Below are 9,331 nucleotides of genomic sequence, written 5' to 3'. Positions count from 1 at the left end.
GATGTTGTCATGTTGTTTGTATGTTATATAGAGATGTTGTCATGTTGTTTGTATGCTATATAGAGATGTTGTCATGTTGTTTGTATGTTATATGCAGATGTTGTCATGTTGTTTGTATGCTATATAGAGATGTTGTCACGATGTTTGTATGTTATATAGAGATGTTTTCATGTTGTTTATATGCTATATAGAGATGATGTCACGATATTTGTTTGTTATATAGAGATGTTGTCATGTTGTTTGTATATAGAGATGTTGTCCTGGTGTTTGTATGCTATATAGAGATGTTGTCATGTTGTTTGTATATTATATAGAGATGTTGTCATGTTGTTTGTATATTATATAGAGATGTTGTCATGTTGTTTGTATGTTATATAGAGATGATGTCATGTTGTTTGTATGCTATATAGAGATGATGTCACGATATTTGTTTGCTATATAGAGATGTTGTCATGATGTTTGTATGTTATATAGAGTTGTTGTCATGTTTGTATGTTATATAGATATTTTGTCACGATGTTTGTATGCTATATACAATATACAGTTAAGTACAAACCGGGAATGAACTAATTAGGTCATAATGACGAAAGCCATCAGAGTGTTTAGCTTTGTTTTCAATAAGATTTGAACATTTCAGTTTTCTTTATATATATATATATATACTCTGTAATGACTTCTCTCTAGGCCTGGTTCCTTCTTCTTCTTCTTCAGGATTGAGACTAATTTCCGTCCAGATTCTTTTTTTTTTTTATATTTCTGAACATGGAATTAATTTCACGCTTGTCTTTATAAACTAACCACTCTCCTACATGAAAACTTGATGTATACTATAGTATTCGATTTTTACGCTATTCACTGGCAGATATCCATACTTTAACGCCTCATCATTGTACATGTTATTTTATTTATGGTTTTATGCGATGGATGTGAATGAAAAGAAAATTCAAAATCTGTACGGAAACAGGAGATTTAATGCTAAGCTATGTAACATATATCCTTAAGCAGATGTTCATTTTATGCTTGGAATATAAGTTAAAACAATTCAATAATGTTTCTGCACATTTAGATGAGTTCATCTGTGGATTGGCTGTATCGTTTTGCAAAATTTAATTTCAAGTTTACTGATATTTTCTTATGATAAAGAAGTGATAGAGTTGGCAACAATAATTGACTGTAATCATAGTCATAACTGTGAATGGCTATGTACTGCAACTTTGATTGTACAATTTTCCCACTGAGAAAACAATGAAAAATAAGCTATATTACAATAAATTATACAATACTTGTAACTTATAAGAGCAATGGATATCAATAATTGATATTTTCTAGACATTCTCTTAAAGTACGAAGTCATTTGTCATGAAATTGAGTGTGAAACCTGTTTGGGGTAATAGGGACACAAATTATGAATTTTATAATCAAGCAAACCTGGAGTCTGAGGGACAGGTCAAAACCTTAAAAAGTACTCATGTAATCTATGGACTCCTCTTTAGTCTGGAAAATCTAGTAGACAAACTGTGTTGGTGTATCGTATTGATGTGGAAGGATGTTCCTAAAAATTGTGAAATACATGGCCCTTATGGGTGCTTGGGTAGGGTTTTATTATTCATATAGTATATCCAGGAGTCCGCGTTTTCCGAATTCTCTACTTTGTATTGCTTATAGGAGTTTTCAGATTGATCACTGTTCACTATCTTCCCCTTTCGAAGTTAAAATTCATTATTTCTTTAAAAATCTCCTTGACACCTGTACATAAAATAGCCAAAACTGGGTATATAGTAATAATGAAGGATGAGATCTTTACCGAATTTGTGAAATTCATGGACCCCTTAGGGATTATGATGGTAGATAGGACGGGATTCTTATAATGCCTCAGAATCATTTCCTCTTGACCACAAAACAAATACTGTTGACAAATAGTAATCACGAAGAGAAAAGCCTCTACCGTTAATGTTTCCTGGGTCAGGATCTTTAATGTTAAGGTAGGGCTCTATGGTTCATATAGTGAATATTTCTAGATAATTCCTGGGCAAAAGATATCTAAACATTTAAAACACAGAAACTCAGAGTGCATAGTTTCAATGGGTTAGATGCATATACCAAAGCTGAACATTCTGGCCAGTTCAGACCCAAGAATAGGGTTATATGGATCATTCATTTAAAATCATTAAAGTTTCAAGCATCTTTTTCTTCATTCTTGAACATATAGTAAACAAATTAAGTTCATAGCAATATCCCCTTACACGCAACACACCATGTCAATCTACAGCTCCGTCTGTTGTCCATCCTTTATACTTCAAGGTATCGAAATAGCCTATAAATTCATCAAATCACGATAGGTCTGGGTAGAATATATATGTACATATGTACAAAGCTGTGGACTTTGTGTTCTCGTACCCAGTATTCCGTGCCTTTACACGGTCCCATACAACTATAATTATTATTGGACGGACTTGATCAAACAGATATATATCGTAGACGGTCAGTAAGTTATCTAATAATTGTTTCATTTTGCGGAGGACTATTGCACAAAAGGTACATGTAACTGATATTTTCTTACAGAGGAGCGTCAGCCATATTGACTTTTATAGTTTCCTACTGACTGTTTATAGAAATATATCCGACGATGACGTGATGCGTTTCATTCAATGATAGAGGAGCATTCTAGTTCAAGGTAAAATAAATTAGATACATGTTGACAGAAGAATGAAAGTGTCAGTTCCTTTAATTACTAGTATTTCGCTAGTTTCAGTGTATGCTTTTTTTTTTATTTGGTTAATGCTGCTCAGAAGCGCATGAATTTGACTTTTGCATGTTGTACGATCATTGATATTAGGTTAATAAAACTAACATCCATGAGTTTCTGAACAATATCTTTATTGTAAACACTGCGAAACCCACGACTGTGAACAGTATCGTGATGCCATACTGTGAAATAATGAGAGAAAGCACCAATTTTCACGGCATCGTAGAAAATATATGCAGACTGGTGACAATTGACCAGGCGTTTCTTGTCCGTACAGGTGGCCAACATGTGGTTTAAAAACATGCGGTCGCAATCACTCCTGTCAAAACCGAATTTATGACCCTACAATAAAGATTCCCGGTATACGATTGAAATTTCAACTGTCATCAACTACTAATGAAAATGTGAAGAAATATCTCAACAAGATTTATTTAACAGAATTGTAACATAGACAACCTTGACCTCTGATTATGGGTCAAATAACATTTACCTTGATCTTTCAGTTCACCAAGTAAAGAGTATATGTATAATGAATAGTTTATATATGTACGTTAAAACCTTGGTTAAAGATGCACAAAACGAAAGGTAATGTTACTTTAAAGTACGACAGGAAAGTCAATGCGTCTTTCCTAGTGCAATAAGCTGTAGCGAAAGATCAATACAGTAAAAATTGCGCAATATCCTAACCAGGCATCGACAAGTGATGCGGCTGAAATAAGCACACTTCCAACACCTGAAGCTACGGCCAGAATACCAACACCTACAGAAGTGTAACTTTTGTTAACATACCGTCTTGTTGATTATTGTTGATAATTTAAACTCTTGAGTTGGGTCTGGCCGCGTTAAGAAAAATTATGACTTCTTCCTCTGTATACATTTTGTGGTTTGTTACCTTCATATTCTTTCTGTCATTTTTTTCATGTTTTCAAGTCTTTTAAAAATATCGTTGGAGTAATATGATTAACGGTTGTTCTCTCCCATTTTATCGATCATGGAAAGAATATGACGTACTTCCTTTTCACGCTCGCTTTGTCGTCCTTTGTATCCGATGGCGGTATATCTCCCTTCAGTTTTATCAATGAGAGATTTTAGGTTTGATTTTTCATCCAATGTATCATCAACTACTAATGAAAATGTGAAGAAATATCTCAACAAGATTTATTTAACAGAATTGTAACATAGACAACCTTGACCTCTGATTATTGGTCAAATAACATTTACCTTGATCTTTCAGTTCACCAAGTAAAGAGTATATATATAATGAATAGTTCATATATGTACGTTAAAACCTTGGTTTAAGATGCACAAAACGAAAGGTAATGTTACTTTAAAGTACGACAAGAAAGTCAATGCGTCTTTCCTAGTGCAATAAGCTGTAGCGAAAGATCAATACAGGAAAAATTGCGCAATATCCTAACCAGGCATCGACAAGTGATGCGGCTGAAGTAAACACACTTCCAACACCTGAAGCTACGGCCAGAATACCAACACCTACAGAAGTGATAACTTTTGTTAACATACCTTCTTGTTGATTATTGTTGATAATTTAAACTCTTGAGTTGGGTCTGGCCGCGTTAAGAAAAAATATGGCTTCTTCCTTTGTGTACATTTTGTGGTTTGTTTCCTTCATACTCTTTCTGTCATTTTTTTCATGGTTTCAAGTCTTTTAAAAATATCGTTGGAGTAATATGATTAACGGTTGTTCTCTCCCATTTTATCGATCATGGAAAGAATATGACGTACTTCCTTTTCACGCTCGCTTTGTCGTCCTTTGTATCCGATGGCGGTATATCTCCCTTCAGTTTTATCAATGAGAGATTTTAGGTTTGATTCTTCATCCAATGTACGCACGAAATCGTCAATAGTCATATCATCAGCTTCCAATCTGTCTTTATGAGTAAATACAATGATTAAATAGTTTTTTAATTCTTCTCCGAATAATTTTATATAAAGGTCTACAGTTTTCTGTTCCTCTTCTGTAAATCTTCCGACTTGAACTACCAGGATAACGGCATGCAACCCAGGAGAAGTTTGGGAAAACCACTTTGATATGTCCACGAGAACTTCTCTATTTGTCCGAACTGTATCAAACAGACCTGGTGTATCAATAACAAACAGCTTCTTCCCAAATCTCCCAGTTCCAATGCATTGTGTACTGGAAGTGACTGATGTGGTAGATACTTTAGTATCGAAGGCAGGAAATCCCAATATCGTGTTCCCAGTAGAACTTTTACCGCCCCCCGTTTTTCCAATAAGTACCATCCACACCTCGGGATGTATATATGTGAAAAAAAGTTAACACAAATACATCCAAATATTGTATCAAAGAAATATATCAAAATGTTTAAGGACAATCGCAATGAAAATCATTTTTTCTACATTTTACAGATGTATATGAAGATATATTGTGAAGTACATGGATTATGCTAACCTGAAATAGCATGTGAAGTGTTATATTGAAGAATGATAAACTTTGTAAGCATACATTTATGTAGAGAAGCTGCTTCTGCATAGATAAAAAGAGTAAAATGATCACAGGGTGGTTGAGAAACTTTGATTGATTGATTAAATATGGTTTAACGTCACTCTCGAGAATTTTTCACAGATATGGAGACGTCACCATTGCCGTTGAAGGACTGCAAAAGTTAGGCCTATGCTCGGCACTTACGGCCTTTGAGCAGGGAGGAATCTTTATCGTGCAACACCTGCTGTGACACGGGACCTCGGTTTTTGCAGTCTCATCCGAAAGACCGCCCCCTTTTGTCGCCTCTTACGACAAGCAAGGATTACTGAGGACCAATTCTAACCAGGATTCCCACGGGAGAAACTTTTAATCAATATTAACATTCATAATAATACAGACATTCCATGATCTTTTCTTGGTAAAATCTAAAACGCTAAAATTATTCAAATAGCTCATAATTACATGTATTGATACCCCTGTAACGTAAATTACTTTTTTCGAAATCGATGCATATTCAGATTCCACATTCCAATTGAAATTAGAAGATAAGTTTTCCAGCATTATGCGAACTGATGGACACACAGAAACTTCGGCAAATATAACATCCAATTCATTCGCTCGCGGTAGCGTAGTGGTAGAGCATTCGCTTCGTAATCGGGAGGTCGTGAATTCCTGCCCCGCTCGTGCCAAGGCCGTGACAAACCTAAGACGTTAAAATATGTAGGGATTGCTTCTTCACCCAACGCTCGGCATTTAGAAGTGAGTATCGAGGATCTTTCGGATGACGATAAGGAGGATAACGAACAGTGATTGATCTCATAACTCCTATAAGTAATACAAAATAGAGAGTTGGGGAAACACTAACCCCTCGAGGTGCGATCAGGTGCCTAGAAGTAGTAAGCATTCCCTGACGACCGGTCACACAAGCCGTGAACCATATATCTTGATCACGTAAACGGAGTTATCCGTAGTCAAAATCAGTGTGCCAAGAACGGCCTAACAATCGGTATGAAACATGCCAGAGAGCATTTGGCCCAATGATAGGTTGTATTGGCAAACTATATCGTTATAACGACCATAGAATTTGCGAAATGCTAACTTAAACGACACTGTTGAAACCCCTGCACCATCAACTTGCTTCTCATTAGCCTGTCTCGATTTAAAAACTGACCATACGCAGTACAAGCTCTTGCGTATCGAATCAGTTGAGAGATATAAACACCATATGAAGGTGATAATGCAATATTGCTACATAAATATGTGTCGTTGACGATGGAGAAGCTGAAATCATCCCGTTTGTTATAAAGTTGAGTTCTTAGTTTGCCGTTAATGGCTACTTTCAATAAAATATCTAAGCATGAAGCAGAAGTGGACGACTCTGTGGTGTCTTTTATTTCGAATTCACTGGGATATATCGAATCGACATATGAATGAAAATTATTGTTAATAGGTATGATATGATCTTAAAAATGGAGGTCCCATATTGCGACAGGCTTCGGCACACAAAAGAATCCTCACTCCTCACGGCCCTGAGCGTTAATCATGTCTAAATTTGTGGTACTTCACCGACAGCTGGTGCTGTCTTAATTGAAGTGAAAAATTTCTCCATGGGACGTAAAAAAGAATCAATCAATCATACACTCTGGAAAACCATAATTAATGATACTCTTTCTCACACTGAAATAGCAAAAGTAGAAAGGAAAGAAACACCATTTTATAATCTATTGTAAATGAAAACAAGAAATGCTGTAATTCTATGGAAAGATTAAAGTTTGTAGTACAAGTCATTTTCATTCATGTTTTTGATCATTTTCCAAATCATTTTCCAAATGCAGTGGACTTCTTGTTCACGACCAGCAAGGTTTCCTCCATAACCTATTGCGACGAATCGTCCATTTATATCATGGATAAGTTTCTCTATGATAGAATTTTCCTCCATGATGTTGATGTATTCCTCTATACATCTATTTTCCTCATCACGTTTTGACTTTCCAGTAAACACAACAATCAAACATCGCTTTACTTGATCTCCGAAATAGTCCAACAAAAGGACCACACTATTCCGCTCCTCCTCGGTGAGTCTATCTATTTTGAGAACCAATAATAATAATAATACATGGAGGCCTGGGGAATCATAATTAATGACACGAGAAAACTTTCCGAATTTAGCGAAAGTTTCTTCAGTTGTTTTGCTCGTATCAAAGATTCCTGGTGTGTCAATGACAACAAGACTCCTATTTCATCTATGGCCTACATTTTTCACAATGCTATGCGAGTTATTTCCCCATGATTACAGATGGCGCGCAGCATATTGCGGTCCTCAGTTGACGGTGCCATATAAGGAATAAATGGAAACTTTAGAATTTTTGATTGCAATCAATTGCCAGCTAAGGAATTTTTCTAAGAATCTTAAAAGTGTAATGACTTAAAAATAGTGTAGCTGAACAATAATATACGATGCAACGTGCCTGATTATATCACATGCTTTCACTGTGCTTTAATTCTAGGTGTCTGTTGTTTTTAAAACAGATTGGTATTGAAATTCTCGGTATTAACTGTATTATAACTTGGACAGAAATAAACGTTAAACACGCTTATAACATCCCCCCTCCCCCAACTCTACAATTTGACGAAGTGTATATTTCTCAAAGTTTTCTCCATAAAATTTGAAGAAATTAAACCTTGTTTGTGTCATAGATATAATACAACCTGTTAAAACTCAGCATAGTAAAGAATGTGGTAACGTAAGGTTTACTATACACATTTGCTAATACTATTTATGTGAAGTTTAGGACCACAATCGTAAGCGCGCCCCCAACTTCCTTTGTAAGGGGAGTAACTCGAAAAAGGTAGGCCATTGGAGACACTATACTGGATTTCCTCTTTTTTGATGAGGCTGCTGCTGAAGATAAAAATACATTGGTTCCCAGGATGGTATCACTAGTAGTGCTCTTACTAATGCCAGTTTTTCCAACGAGTAGAATTAGAATTTCTCTGGCATTATCTAAACATGTTCTCTTTTGCTGATAATGTCAATATTGTTTCATACATACATACATACATACATATACATATATATATATATATTCGTGATATATATTCGTGATATATTTTCGTGGTGTGTGTTATTTATTTATGTAATATATGTCTCTTGATAAAAGACGCGGATAGCGTCGAAAATTTGAGTTTTAAATAACCAACAGTGTCGTGGCCTTTTCAGTGCTTATATATATTTGTGTGTGTGTGTTTGTCTTTTTTCAAATATAATTTCTTTAAAAACTTGAAACACTTTCTAGAAAAATTTCGACCTTTAAGAGATAAACACGACTGAAGAAGACCGGTAACATGGTCGAATTTTTTCTAGAAAGTGTTTATATATATATATATATATATATATATATATATATATATATATTCGTATCATTACTTTTCGCAATAATCGGTAATTACTTTCATGTGTTTACGTCATTAATATATAAAGACAGGATAACTTACTTTTAATCAATGTCGATGCCTATGCGTTATACTTTATGTGAAGAGGCTGTTTCGAAGTTCTTAGGAATATATTTATTAAGTAAATTGGGGTGAATTTAAAAAAAAAAATTAGATACTAAGTTCAAAATCATCCGCTTCATACTTCGATATTTTATTAAACATAGATGTTAACGGGAAACTAACAACTCAACTTTATGACAAACGGGATAACTTCAGCTTCTCCATCGTCAACTTCCCAGATACGGCTGTAAGCAGCACGGAAAATTGAAATTCGTGTCTCTTAACCATATGCATGTGACGTCTCTACATCAGTGGATATTTCTCAAATGGAACGTAGAACAACAGGCACAATAATTAGATCAATGTTACATTTTATTCCTAGCAAGTATATTATCATACCTAAAGATCCCGACCCATCTGTAAGTGACTGGAAGAAAATGCTAAACAAAGATAAAGTTTGCAAAAGCACAACTCTCTCTACCTTTACTGTCTGATCTTTATTAGACATGCACATAGATTTAACATTACAATATATTTTTCAGTGCAAAATTTTGTGTACAAAACACTGATATTATCTCGTATGAATATAGTGATCTTCATTGAATACTAGTATGGTAGAAAGATCA

At 34.9% G+C, this 9,331-nt stretch overlaps 1 pseudogene; it reads right to left on the bottom strand.

The window, feature by feature from the left end:
- Nucleotides 1–3,159: 3,159 nt before the first annotated feature.
- LOC125676992 (GTPase IMAP family member 9-like) lies at nucleotides 3,160–8,546 on the bottom strand (annotated as a pseudogene).
- Between the last annotated feature and the right edge of the window lie 785 nt (nucleotides 8,547–9,331).

The sequence above is a fragment of the Ostrea edulis genome, chromosome 3 (assembly GCF_947568905.1).
Source record: "Ostrea edulis chromosome 3, xbOstEdul1.1, whole genome shotgun sequence".
NCBI lineage: Eukaryota > Metazoa > Mollusca > Bivalvia > Ostreida > Ostreidae > Ostrea > Ostrea edulis.
This window is presented reverse-complemented; position numbering and strand designations above follow the sequence as displayed.